At 43.3% G+C, this 15,258-nt stretch overlaps 1 long non-coding RNA gene across 8 annotated transcripts in view; it reads right to left on the reverse strand.

Moving 5' to 3' along the window:
• The window catches only part of LOC140492676 (uncharacterized), a 58,693-nt gene that overhangs the window by 9,855 nt on the left and 33,580 nt on the right, over window positions 1-15,258 (reverse strand). For 4 of the 8 annotated variants that reach the window (XR_011963617.1, XR_011963619.1, XR_011963612.1 and 1 more), the window contains one exon: window positions 10,682-10,786. The exons of 3 other annotated variants lie outside the window; for them this stretch is intronic. This is a non-coding gene — a long non-coding RNA (uncharacterized lncRNA). Of the gene's footprint in view, window positions 1-5,393; window positions 5,458-10,681; window positions 10,787-15,258 lie in introns of all 8 variants that reach the window. One more of the 8 variants, XR_011963615.1, reaches the window with a different exon arrangement.

Genomic DNA, 15,258 nt, shown 5'->3' on the forward strand with positions numbered 1-15,258 from the left:
GCCCGAAACGTCGATTCTCCTGTTCCTTGGATGCTGCCTGACCTGCTGCGCTTTTCCAGCAACACATTTTCAGCTCTGATCTCCAGCATCTGCAGTCCTCACTTTCTCCTCCAGCCCTCTATTATACCAACCAGCAGCATTTCCAACAGCAATAGCAGCTCCTCTTAAAATATTTTGTCAGTAACTTGTAATAAACTGGTTAATACAATTACAGCTGAAAATGTGTTGCTGGAAAAGCGCAGCAGGTCAGGCAGCATCAAAGGAGCAGGAGAATCGACGTTTCGGGCATGAGCCCTGCTTCAGGAAGATCCTGAAGAAGCAGTGAACCAAATTTTGAAATGATCTTTCTAAACATAATATCGTTCAGGTTAAAACTGAAGTAGGTGTCTTACACAACTTGCTATAAGGACACAGACAGGAGAATCTGTGGTGATCATGAGTATGTGGAGGTGAATGTGGGAGACAAGCTGGGACTGTATTGGAGTAGTCACTGTGAGAGGGAACAAATGCTGGATGGAGGGTTTCAGCAGCTGATGGACTGACGCTCAGACTGACTGAGCCATCGGAAACTGAGCAAGTGACCACCATCTAATAGGACAGAGAAACTGATCCATCAGCCTGAAACTGACTGACCACGTGGCTGTCAGTGACTCCAACACCAGTGAATGGAAACATTGCTCAGAGCCTGTTTCTGGAACATTCAACACAACCAGGAAATGGAAAGTGAATAATTAGCTGAAAACAAAGCCACTGCTCTGTTAGAGTCAAAATCATTCAATGCTCAGTTATTGAACATTATTGACTCACAGAATATTCTAACCTGCAGAATCACAGTAAAAGGGGAAAGTAAACAGCATTCTTGGCAAAGACATAATGAACCAACTGCTTGTATAAAAACAGCTCAGAACAAAGGTGCTGAATCCTCTACAAACTGACAAACACAGGTACCATTAGATTTATAGAGAGAGATTGGAATTCTTCAGAAAAACACTTCCCTGTTTATGGTGTATGGTAGAAACCATTCTCAGTGTGAACTGCCTCTTATTTCCTTTGAAAAGAATCTCTGTTTCCCCTCAGAAAAGCAGGTGTGTCGCGCACTTACAGACTGACTTACAGACAAAGGAAACCTGATCAGGGACTCGCAGGTTAATTAAGCTATTAGTGACAGTCCATTGCACACAACAAGAGCTTAGACCACAACAGATTCTAGTGAAACCAACAATGCAATGAAAAAGGTGAATTAGTTTTTATCATCATGCAGCCTCTCTCAATCAAATAATCCCAGTCAACTTCCAAACATTTAAAAACTATTAATACAATGTGTACATATTTATTTACTTTCCTAATTTCCTCCAAAAATATATCTGATAATTCTCTTCAAAATATATTTTAAATGGTCAATTCATAATCACAATTCATTTCCAATTATTCTTAGAGCAGAACAAATTGCAAACTAAAATTGTTTTCACGTCAATAATGACACTAGAAAATTTGATCTGTAGTTTAACCATATTTCCAAATATTGTTTTGGTTCATTATTGCAGTGAAGCTAAAATTAAACTCTATTTATTTTCTCTGATATCCTTCCATTACTTTATTCCCTAATAACAATGCCCACGGTGTAATGGGTGACAAACATTAAATAAAATTGAATTTTCATTGCAAGAACTTGTACAAATAATCACATATTATTTAGTTCATTCATTGCCGTTGATTATCAGTTATTTTCACTGTATGATCACGTTAAATTTACTTAAATAATCACAGTACAATTCTCACCTCGATAGATATGTCGAATGAATGTCAAATTATTCTTATTTCAAGTAAAAATAAATTTACATTTTGCTCTGTTTTATTCCAGGAATGACAGGATGTGTTGAATTATTATGGGAAACAGGAACAAGTGAAGGTGGTGGCTCTCAGACGTGAGGCCAGGTGGTAGTAACAGTGGGGGGAGGTACCTCGTGCCCCGCTCTCCTCAGAAGGCAGTGAGGATGGTGACAAAGCGCACACGAATGGACAGAGGGACGGCAATGGGTGGTATCACCCACCACCCTGTAAGGCCCAGAAGGCTATGTCCATGGCACCACTGGGCATCAAAGCTCAACTTGGAGAGACGGTAGGGAGCAACAAAGGGAACTGTCAGAAACCAAACATGAACAGTTCACCCGCTGAATGACAGATGTTGGTGAGTTAACACCCAGCCTGATAGAGAAATGGTAATAATGGGCCTTATTGGGACAATATGGATGAATTAGTTGAGGTGCAGTCTCACCGATGATGGTGTCAGGCCAAAATCTCTCAGGCCAAGATACCCTGACGTGTACATCAGAACCTGTCCCTGCAATGAGAGGGTGAGGGTGTGAGCTGGTCCCCCCCAGTGCACAGCCGATCAGTGTCTCCAGGCATTTACAGATATTAGAGGGACACACTGGGGAGGGGACAGGCTGAATGGGCTAAAATAACCTTGGTGTCTCAGGGACCCAAGGGTAATATCGAGGATCATACAGAGAGGAAGCCTGAGGTGTGTAAGGGCCACGGAGGATTACCAAACCCCAAACATCATTTTTTTGTTTTTAAACTGGGACCCTATTTAACTGTGATTATAAACATGGGACTCCCAGTGGGAGATCATTCTAACCACTTTCTGAATTGGACCATGAGAGCTGAGGCAAACTCAGAAACACAGGGGAATAGCTGCAGTACAGGGAGGGTAACCAGACCCACAATGTTACAAGGGAAGCAAGAAATGGCACATAGCCAAGGAACGTAGGCAGAGAGAGGGAGATAGATGTTCACATTGTGTGTGTGCATGTGTTCACGTAGGCACATGAATATTCATTGACACTGTGTTTGGGAACCAGCAGAACAAATATTAATACAGGAGCATCTATATCAATGACTGATATGGATTTGTCCCTTACCACCTCAATTACTAAAATGAGAGCAGTCGGAGAAGGAATCAAGGAAGCTGGATGAAATAAACTTCTCCCGACGCAGATCATGCATATGGCAAAATATATTCAGATGTGGGGTGTGGGAAACTGAGGAAGGGACCACTCTGGGAGTTGTCCATTTCGAACAGTTAGGACCAACTATTGATGTAGAGACACAAACTGTAATAAGGGAACAACCTGAACAGGCCTGGGACAGGAAGCAAAGGAGAGTCGACATCTCCAGAGTAGTTACCTTGCAGGGAGACTGGAACAGTCAGGGAATCTGGGGAGTTATAGCTAGGACCCAAGCAGCAGTGTGGGTAACTCAAACAGGAATGTGGGTTATTATTTGTAGATCCTGTAAAGATTAAGGGCCCTCTCACTCCCCACACAAACTGGATCCCATTAAAGCTGAGGAGGCAGTAATTGTGACAGTAACAGATTGACAGAAGCAGGGAATAGTCAGACGGACAGTATCCCAGACTAACTCTCAGAAGCCGGACAGCTCATCCCACCTCACTATTGAGTATACCTTACTCAGTAAATCCGCCACTAAAGTGTATCCTACATTAGCGAACCACACCACTGTATTTAGTGGATTGAAATCGCAACAGGATATCGTCTCAGTCCTTGATATTGTGAATGGGTTCTGGTCCATACCTGTGGACCTGGAATCCCAGAATAGGCTGGCATTTACTGGCTGAGGAAAACAATACACCTGGATCCAGTTACCTCAGGGATCCCACAATATTCCACTATATCCCACCGATATATGGCTGATGGAGTTAGTCACATTGATCTTTCCAACACCTCGTGACCTCAGATATTAAACAGGCAGGCTGGGCTTAAAATTAACCCACAGAGAGTGGGAAGGTAGGGAGAGATGCCACTGCTCTGTTAGAGTCAAAATCATTCAACGTTCAGTTATTGAATATTACTGACTCTCAGAATATTCTAACCTGCAGAATCACAGTAAAAGGGGAAAGGAAACAACATTCTTGGCAAAGACGGAATGAACCAACTGCTTGTATAAAACCAGCTCAAAACAAAGGTGCTGAATCCTCCATAAACTGACAAACACAGGTACCATCAGTTTATAGATAGACAATGAAATTCTTCAGAAAAACACTTCCCTGTTTATGGTGTGTGGTAGTAACCATTCTCAGTGTGAACTGCCACTTATTTCCTTTGAAAAGAATCTCTGTTTCCCCTCAGAAAAGCAGGTGTGTCGCGCACTTACAGACTGACTTACAGACAAAGGAAACCTGATCAGGGACTCGCAGGTTAATTAAGCTATTAGTGACAGTCCATTGCACACAACAAGAGCTTAGACCACAACAGATTCTAGTGAAACCAACAATGAAATGAAAAAGGTGAATTCGTCTTAATAATCATGCAGCCTCTCTCAATCAAATAATTCTAGTCAACTTCCAAACATTTTAAAACTATTAATACCAATGTATACATATTTATTTCCTTTCCTAAGTTGCCTCCAAAACTATATATCTGACTATTCTCTTGAAAATATATTTTAAATGGTCAATTCATAATCACAATTCATTTCCAATTATTTTAGAGCAAAGCAACTTGCAAACTAAAATAGTTTTCATGTCAATAATGACACTGGAAACTTTGTTATGTAGTTTAACCATATTTCCAAATATTGTTTTGGTTTATTATTGCAGTGAAGCTAAAATTAAAGTCTTTTTATTTTCTCTGATATCCTTCCATTACTTTATTCCCTAATAACAATGCCCACGGTGTAATGGGTGACAAGCATTAAAATAAAATTGAATTTTCAATGCAAGAACTGGTACAAATAATCACATATTATTCAGTTCATTCATTGTCGTTGATTATCAGAGTTATTTTCATTGTATGATCACGTTAAATTCACTTAAATAATCACAGTACAATTCTCACCTCGATAGATATGTCAAAGTGAATGTCAAATTATTTCAAATAAAACCAAATTCACATTTTGCTCTGTTTTATTCCAGGAATGACAGGATGTGTTGAATTATTATGGGAAACAGGAACAAGTGAAGGTGGTGGCTCTCAGACGTGAGGCCTTAAAGCCAAAAGGCCAGGTGGTAGTTACAGTGGGGGTAGGTACCTAGTGCCCCGCTCTCCTCAGAAGGCAGTGAGGATGGTGACACGGACTGGAACGGGTTGGATGGTGAAGCGCTCAGGTATGGACAGAGGGACGGCAATGGGTGGGATGACCCACCGTCCTGTAAGGCCCAGAAGGCCGGGTCTATGGCACCACTGGGCATCAAAGCTCAAACTTGGACAGACAGTAGGGAGCAACAAAGGGAACTGACAGAAACCAAACTGAACCATTTATCCAGCTGAATAACAGATGTTGGTGAATGAACACCCAGCCTGATAGAGAAATGGTAATAATGGGCCTTATTGGGACAATATGGATGAATTAGTAGAGGTACACAGTCTCACCGAAAATGATGTACGGACCCTCCCTCGGCCCAAGATGCCCTGACGTGTACAGCAGAATCTGTCCCTGCAATGAGAGGGTGAGGGTGAGAGTCGGTTCCCCCAATGCACAGCCGATCAGTGGCTCCAGGCATTTACAGATATTACAGGGACACACTGGGGAGGGGACAGGCTGAATGGGCTGAAATAACTTGGGTGACTCAGAGACAAAAGGGTAATATCGAGGATCATACAGAAAGGAAGCCTGAGGTGTGTAAGGACCAAGGGGGATTACCAAACCCCAACCTGTGATGATGAAATCGGTTTGATGAATTTTAAAAGATGACATGGGACCCTATTTAACTGTAATTATAAACATGGGACTCCCAGTGGGAGATAATTCTAACCACATTCTGAATTGGGCCATGGGAGCTGAGGCAAACACAGAAACACAGGGGAATAGCTGCAGTACAGGGAGGGTAATCAGACCCACAATGTTACAAGGGAAGCAGGAAAGGGCACACAGACAAGGAATGTAGGCACAGAGAGGGAGATAGGTGTTCATATTGTGAGTGGCCTGTGTTCACGTAGGTATATGCATAGCCCATGAATATTCATTGATGCGCTGTTTAGGGGCCAACACTTTCATGATTCTAACACCGGAGCACCTTTGTCTTTTATGCCTCACCCTACAACTCAAATCCTCCAACCCTAACAACATCCTTGTAAGTCTTTTTTGAAACCTTTCAAGTTTCACAGCACCCTTCTCATAGGAGGCAGGCTAGAACTGCACACACTATTCCAAAAGTGGCCTAAGGAATGTCCTGTACAGCAACATGACCTCCCACATCCTACACTCAATGCTCAAACCAATAAAAGAAAACATACTGAACACCTTCTTCATCATCCTATCTGCCTGCAACTTGACTTGCAAGGACTATGAACCTGCCGTCCAAGCTCTCTTTGTTGCGCAAACGTCTTCAGTGCCTTGCCATTCAGTGTACAAGTCCTGCCCTGATTTGCTTTTCCAAAATGCAGCACATCACATTTACCTAAATTAAACCCCATCTGATCAATATCTTATTGTAATCTGACGTAACCTTCTTCATTATCCACACCCCTCCAATTTTGTATGACCTGTAAACTCATTTACGATACCAAATTATTTAAATGAATGATGAAACAAATCCAGAAATAAACATCCATTTCTCAGAGTTTGAATGTGCTCTGTGTAAATCCTGCCCAATGACTCTGTACCAGAGAAAGGCTGCACATGCGCCTGGCTGCACCTTGCCCCCTACAAAGCTGGTGGCTCCACATGTGTCCAGAGAATTCTTGCCCCGAATAAAGATGGCGGCACACACTCATACCTGCAGCCACACTGAGGCAATTCCCCGTTTACTGAAAACACGAGACTGGGACGTTAAAATTTGTGTTTTCCGACGTGCACATTTTGTTTGTAAATCCTCTCCGCTCATACAGAATCGCTCTCACCTCCTGCGGTTCCACAGACAGCCTTGATGATTTTTGTGGGTACCTGTTCTCTGCCTGGTTACTCGTTTTTCCTTAGTGTATTTGTACAATCACTCTGGATTCTCCTTAAGCCTATTTCCTAAAGCTATCTCATGTCCCCTTTTTGCCCTCCTGGTTTACCTCGAGTATACTCCTACTGCCCCTATACTCCTCTAGGGATTCACACAAACATAGCTCTCTGTACCTGCCATATGCCTCCTTCATTTTCTTGACCAGGCCCACAATATCTTTCGTCAGGCAGCATTCTTTACACCTACCAGCCTTGACCTTAACAGGAACATACTGTCTGTGTACTCTCATTGTCGCAGGCCTATGGAGGCAATGGCAGATGAGGAGACAGAAGCAATCATTCTCAGTAAAGAGGTAATGTTGGGAAAGATAACAGCCTAAGGGTAGATGGGTATCCAGGATCTGATGGAATGCATCCCAGGGACTAAAAGAGATGGGGGGGGGGGATAACAAATAGACCTCGTGATAATTCACTACCATTTGTTGGATTCTGGGATGGTTTTGACAGACTGGAAGCTGCAAATGTGGTGCCACTATTTTTCAAAAAGGACCCGTTAGCTTAACTTCTGTAGTGGGGAAAATGCTTGAATCTCTCAAGGAAGTAGTGGTGAGATATCTGGGTCAAAATTGTCTCATTGAGCAGACACAGCATGGATTCATGAAAGGCAGGTCACGTTTAACACATTTACTGGAATTATTTGAGGATACTACGAGTGCGTTGGACAAGGCAGACTCGGTGGATGTGGTGTACCTGGATTTCCAGAAGGTATTCGACAAGTTGCCACACAAAAGGCTGCTGAATAATGTAAAGATGCATGGCATTATGGGTAATGTATTATCATTGATACTGGATCGGTTAACCAACAAAAAATAAAGAATGGGAATAAACGGGTGTTTGGATTAATGTTGGCACTACAACTGTTTGCAATTTACACAAATGTTTTGGAGTTGAGGACCAAGTGTACGGTGTCAGAGTTCATATTTGATACAAAGATGAGGTAGAGCAATGTCTGCAGAGGCCACTGTCAGTCTGCACAGGGATACAGATCGGTTAAGTGAGTGGGTAAGGATCTGGCAGATGGAGTTCAATGTTGGGAAATGTGAGGTCATCCATTTTGGTTGGACTAACAGCAAACTGGATGATGAAATGGTGAAAACGTGCAGCATGCTGCTGTACAGAGGGAGCTGGGTGTCCTTGTGCATGAATCACAGGAAGTTGGTTTGCAGGTGCAGCAGGTAATTAAGGCAGTGAAGGGAATATTGTCCTTCCTTGCTAGAGGGATGGTTATGCTCCAGCTGTACAGGGTACTGGGGAGGCCACACCTGGAGTACTGTGTACAGGTTTGGTCTCCTTACTTCAGGAAGGATGTACTGACACTGGAGAGGGTGCAGTGGAGGATCACTAATTTGAGTTGGGAGTTGAGGATTGGTGTATGTAGAGAGATTGAGAAAATTGGTTCTATAGTCATTGTAATTTAGAAGAATGGGAGGTTGGAGACGAAAAAATAAATTTATTAAGGGGGTAAGAAAGATGGAAGCTGGAAGGTTATTTCCACTGGGGACGGTTGAAACGAGAGCATAACCTCAAAATAAGGGGGAGCAGATTTGGACTGAGTTCAGGAGGAGCTTCTTCAGCTAAAGGGTTGTGAATCTGTGGAATTCCCTGCCGAGTGCAGCATTTGACATTATCAACTTGAATGCCTTTAAGGCAAAATGTAGATTTGTGAACAGGAAAGGAATTAAGGATTATGGTGAGAGAGCAGGAATGTGGAGCTGAGGCCATGAAAAGATCAGCCCTGATCTTATTGAATGGCAGAGCAGGCTTGAGGGGCTAGATGGCCTACTCCTGCTTTTATTCCTTATGTTCTTATGTTCCCACTTTCCAGCCGTCCCTTTCCCTGGGAATAACCTCCCGCAAACAAATTTTGAAAGTGCTTCCCTTGTGCTGTCAAAATTGGCCTTTGTCTAATTTAGAAACTTAACTTATAGATATGGTCTATTATTTTCTGTAACTATTTTAAAACTAGTAGAATTATCAGAGAATCCCGACAGTGGGGAATGAGACAATTCAGCCCATCACATCGACACTGACCCTCAGAGCCACCTAAACTCCCCCTGTAACGTTGCATTTCCCAGGGCCACCCAACCTCCACATCCCTGAACACTGTGGGCAATTCAGCCTGGATAATCCATCCAACCTCCACATCCCTGAACACTGTGGCAATTCAGCCTGGATAATCCACCCAACCTCCACATCCCTGAACACTGTGGCAATTCAGCCTGGATAATCCACCCAACCTCCACATCCCTGAACACTGTGGGAATTCAGCCTGGATAATCCACCCAACCTGCACATCCCTGAACACTGTGGCAATTCAGCCTGGATAATCAACCCAACCTCCACATCCCTGAACACTGTGGGCAATTCAGCCTGGATAATCCACCCAACCTGCACATCCCTGAACACTGTGGCAATTCAGCCTGGATAATCCACCCAACCTCCACATCCCTGAAAACTGTGGCAATTCAGCCTGGATAATCCACCCAACCTGCACATCCCTGAACACTGTGGAAATTCAGCCAGGATAATCGAACCTACCCAGCATATCTTTGCACTGTGGGAGGAAACCAGAGCACCCAGATGAAACCCACGCGACAACCCCAATAAGGAGATCATCCCTTCCTTATTTCCCTGTTCCACCCAAATAACTTCACTGTACGTACTCCCAGGAATGTCCTCCTTAAGCACAACCATAATGCTGTCCCTAATCAATAATGCCACTCCCCCTCCTCTTGTCCTCCTTTCTATCCTTCCTATAGCATCTATACCCGGACACATTAAGCTGCCAGTCCTTTCCATCCCTGAGCCACGTTTCTATAATACCCATGATATCCCAGTGCCATGTTCAAAACCATACCCTGAGCTCATTTGCCTTCCCTGTCAGGCCTCTTGCATTGAAATAAATGCAGTGTAACTGCTAAACCCCACCTTGTTCTGTGCCTTGCCCTTGCCTGCAATGACTATTTGCCTTCTGAATTGTACCCCTCAGAGATACCTCTTTCCTCACTATCTATTTGCGATCACACCCACTCCTCGCTGGTTTACTGCCTCCCGAGTAGCATTAACAAGTCTCCCTGCCTTGATATTAGACACCTTCCAAATCAGGTACAATCCATCAATTCTACTCCAGAGTTGATCACAATGATCCAAAAATGTGAATCCTTTTCCCCTGCACCAGCTCCTTAGCCACTCATTGAGCACCTCCTCCTCCTCTGTAATATGGACATTTTTAAAGATGTCACCATTTATTTCCCCACATTCTATATCTCCCATGTACTTCTTCACAGTAAACACTGATGCAAAATACTTGTTTCCTATCTCGCCCATCACCTGCAGCTCCACACAATGGCTGCCTTGCTGATCTTTGAGGGTCTCTATTTTCTCCCTAGTTATCCTTTTGTTCCTCATGTATTTATAAAAGCCCTTTGGATTATCCTTAACCCTATTTTCCAAAGCTATCTCATGTCTCCTTTTTGCCTCCCGATTTCCCTCTTAATTATACTCCTACTGCCTTTATACTCAAAGGATTTTTGGATTGGAATAAATGCAAAATATTACATCTTGATAAAACAAACGAAGGCGGGACGTACACTCATTAAACGTAAGGCGTTGAGTAGTGATATGGAACAAAGAGACCGAGGGCTTCACGTCTTTGAAGTTTGTGTTACATGTAGACAGGACGGTTAAGAAGGTGTTCAAGCACACTTACCTTCATTGTTCACACCTTTGAGTATAGGAGTTGGGACGTTATATTGAGGTTGTACAGGATGTTGGGGAGGCCTCTTCTGGAATTCTAATCCCAGCTCTGGTCATGCTGTTATAGGAAGGATATCATTAAATCGGAGCAGGTTCAGAAGAGATTTACTGGAATGTTAATGGGAATGGAGGGATTGTGTTATCAGGAGAGGCTGGGACTTTTTTCACTGGAGTGTAGGAGGTTGAGGGGTGACCTTATTAAAAGGTTTATGAAATCGTGAAGAGTGTAGATATAGGTGAATGGCCGGGAGAGAGGGGAATTCAAAATTCGGGTGCATTCATTTTGAGAAGAGATGAGAAAGATTTGAGAAAAGACATTAGGGTTTTTTTTTTAAATTTACACGTGTGGAATGAACTTCCAGAGGAAGTGGTAGTTGTGAATACAATTACAATATTTAAAAGACATTCAGATAAGTACATAAATAGGAAATATTTGGATTGATGTGGACCAAGCGGAGGCAGGTACAATTAGTTCAGTTTTGAATTATGGTTGGCATGGACTGGGTGGACCACAAGGCCTGTTTCCTTGCTGTATAACATTAGGACTCTAATCCTCACTAACTCTAAATTCCTCCATCCTCAACTCTCCCGATCACTGTCACTTCATCCAGCCTCACAACTCTTTCTTATTTATATGATTCCTCTCCAGCCACAGAACGCTCCCCATCTCTAATCTCCTCCAGTTTCTCAAATCTCTGCGATATGTGCCTTTCTTTAGTTCCAGCCTTGAGGATGCCCTCATTCGCTCCAATTGGTTGGAAGACAAACTGGTCCTGTCTGGTCCTCCAGTCCCACCCTCTGCCTCCTATTGGCCTGTGCTAACATCAATCATCGGGGCCCATTGTGAGGTGAGTGGTGGTATCCTCCCTCTCTCTGCCCTGGGATGAGCTTCATCATTCACAGTCAATGGGGCAGTATCACAGAGCACAGGGGCTGGGGCTATTCAGCCCATATGGGATGTACCCTCTCCCTCTGGAGATGCTGCATATCTGTCCCAACTCCCCTCCCATTTGCCCATAGCCCCCCAAATCTTTGCTTAAAAAGTAAAATTCCAAATCTGCTTATGAATAACTGCTGAATCGGTGTCCAGCTGCCATTCAGACTGTTCCAGATGCTCAGAATTTACTGAATAAAATAATATTCACATATTCATCCTGCATTAGTTGCCAATTACTTGAAAATAGTTATTAAAATTGTGACGTTGTTAACAATTCCTCTCTCTCTCTGTAAATTAAATACCTTGGAAACAAATCTGCACCTGGTTGAAATCATTGCTTTACCTTCTCAGCTCCAAGGACAATTATCTGTGCTTCTGCTAGCTCTCCACAAAAGAGGAACACATCTTATTTTCATTTATTAGTGTCAGAGATGTACAGCACAGAAACAGACCTTTGGTCCAATTGGTCCATGCCAACTAGGAATCCTAAAGTAATGGGGTCCGGTTTGTCAGCTATTGGTCCATATCATTTGAAGCCCTTCCTATTCATGTACCCAATCGGATGCCTTTTAAATGTTGTAATTCTATCAGCCTCCACTCCTTCATCTGGCTGCTCATTCCACACAGCTCAGCTTGAACACGTGGCCCCTTAGATCCCTTTTAAATTTTTGCCCTCTCAACTTAAGCCCACGTGCTCTTGTTTTGGACCCATCTAACCTGGGGGCAAAAGACTCCGGCTGTTCACCATATCCACGCCCCTCGTGATTTTATAAATCTCCGTAAAATCACCTCTCAGTCTTTGACTCTCCAGGGAAATTAACCCGAGCCTATTCAGCTTCTCCCTTTAACTCAAATCCTCCAACCTGGCAAAATGGTTGTAAATCTTGTCTGAACTCTTTCAAGATTCACAACCTCCTTTCCACAACAGGGAATTTTGAACTTAAAACAGAATTCCTGAATGGCTTAATCAATGTCCTGTCCAGCCACAATATGACATCCCAGCTTCTGTATTTAACGCATTGACCAATAAATATAAGTGTACCAAACGCCACCTTCACTCGCCTTCCTACCTGCAACACCACTTTCAAGGAACAATGAAACTGCACACCATGGTTTCTTTGTTCAACAACACTCCCAAGGACTTTACCATTAAGTGCATAGTCCTGTCCTGATTTGCCTTTCCAAAATACAACAGCTCACATTTATCTAAATTGAACTCCATCTGCCATTCCTTGCTCCAATGGCTCATCTGATCAACATCCTGTTGTATTCTGAACTAACCTTCTTCACAGCCCACTACACCTTCAATTTTGGTGTCTTCTGTAAACCTACTGACCATACTTCATATTCACATCCAAGTCATTTATTTAAGGGCCCAATATCCATTCCTGCAGCACACTGCTGCTCACAGGCCTCCAGTCCACAAAGCAACCCTCCAACACCACCCTCTGCCGCCTACCTTCAAGCCAGTTTTGTATCCAAATGTCTGGTTCTCCCAACATTCAATGTTATCTAACCTTGCTAACCAGTCTGCTTTGTGGAACATCATTCAGTGTCCATATAGACAACGTCCACAGTCTGCCTTCAAAAAAATTCAATCAAGTTAGAGAAAGAGACTTTCCCACACACAAAGCCACGTTGACTATCACTAATCATTCCTCGTCTTTCCAAATACATGTAAATCCTTTCCCTCAGAATCCCTTCCAACAACTTGCCTGCCACTGATGTCAGGGTGACTGTCCTCTTGCTCCCTGGCCTTTCCTTACCACTTTTTAAAATAATGGCACACATCTTCCAGCACCTCATCTGTCACAAACGATGATTATAAATATCTCAGGGAGGGGCACTGCTATCACTTACCTAGCTTTCCACAAATTTCTGGGATACATCTTGCTATGATCCAGTACATCCACCTCTGTAATATGGACACTTTTCAAGTTATCACTATTATTTCTCCAAACTCTCTAGAACAGAATAGCACAGTATCTCTCCCACTTCCTGTTGTTACATAGATGGCCTTCTTGATCTTTAAGGTGCCCTATTCTCTGCCTGGTTATTCTTTTATCCTTGATGTATTTGTAGAATCTCTTTGGATTCTCCTTAAACCATTTCCTAGAGATATGTCATGTCCCCTTTTTACTCTCCTGATTACCCTCGAGTATATTCCTGTAAAAACGTGATCCTGTACTCTCAATTCCTCTGCTTCTGGCATATCTGCTCCCAGGCGAAGCAATTCCACTCCAGGATATCTCAGAAAGATTTTCTATTTCAAGGACCACATCTCCCTTCCACGTGATCAACAATGCCCCTCAATGCATATCCTCCACTTCCTGCACCTTCGCCTTTACACCACCCCTCCAACCACAAGAAGAATATAATCCACCGGTCCTCACTTGCCACCCCACTTATCACCAGATACAGCGCATTAACCTCTGCCATTTCCGCTACCTACAGTCAGACCCCACCACCAGGAATATATTTCCCTCCCCAGCCCTTTCTAAGTTCTGCAGAGACCATGGGATCTTTGGTGCTGATGTGCTGCCCCACGGATACCTCAGTCACTCACCCTGCCAAATGGCCTAGTGAGATTATCACTAGATGGATAATCCAGACACCCAGATAACGTTCTGGGGCCCAGGGTGTGAATCCTGCCACGGCAGATGGTGGAATGTGAATTCAAAAAACATTTGGAATTAGGAATCTATGAAATACTATGATTCCATTGTTGATTGTTGCGAAAAAAACCCCCCATCAGATTCACTAATATCCTTCAGGGTCCGAATCTGCCATTCTTAACAGGTCTGGTCTACATGTGACTCCAGACCCACAGCAATGTGACTGCCCTTTAGGCCCAGCCAGGTACACCCTCATCCTGTGAATGAATAAAAAAGTTCAAGTCTTGTAAACAACCATACTATTCTTACAGATAAGTGATGTCTTCGTAAATTTGCTTCTCAATTCCCTGCTGACTATTGGGGAAGTGGGGGGCGGTCAATAATACCATCCCAATAAGGAGATCATCCCTTTCTTATTTCTCAGTTCCACCTGTATAACTTGCCTCGATATACTCCCAGGAATACCCTCTTGAAACCCAGCTGGAATGTTATACCTAATCAAAAATACCACTTCCCCTGCTCTGTTGCCCCCTTTCTATCTTTGCTATAGCATCTAGCCCTATCTATCCCTGAGTCATGCCTCTGTAATTGCGATAATATCCCAGTGCCATGTTCAAAACTATGCCTTGAGCTCATCTGCCTGACCTATTGGGCCTCCTGCATTGAAATAAATGCAGGGTAACTGCTCAGTCCTACCTCGTTCTCTGCCATGCCTTTGCCTGCCTTGACTATTTGACGTCTGAACTGTACCAGCGTCAGACTGAGCTCTTCCCTCACTCTCTCTCTGGGTTTACCCACATTCCTTCACTGGGTTAATGCCTCCTGAATAGCACTAGCAACTGTTCCCTTCCAGTACCAGTACAATCCATCCTTCTGATGGAGGTCAATTCTACCCCACAAGAGATTCCAATGATCCAACAATGTGAACTCTTCTATTCCTATGTCATTGATACCAATAAACAACAGCCTCCCTTCAAA

The sequence above is a fragment of the Chiloscyllium punctatum genome, chromosome 21 (genome assembly GCF_047496795.1).
Source record: "Chiloscyllium punctatum isolate Juve2018m chromosome 21, sChiPun1.3, whole genome shotgun sequence".
NCBI classification, from domain to species: domain Eukaryota; kingdom Metazoa; phylum Chordata; class Chondrichthyes; order Orectolobiformes; family Hemiscylliidae; genus Chiloscyllium; species Chiloscyllium punctatum.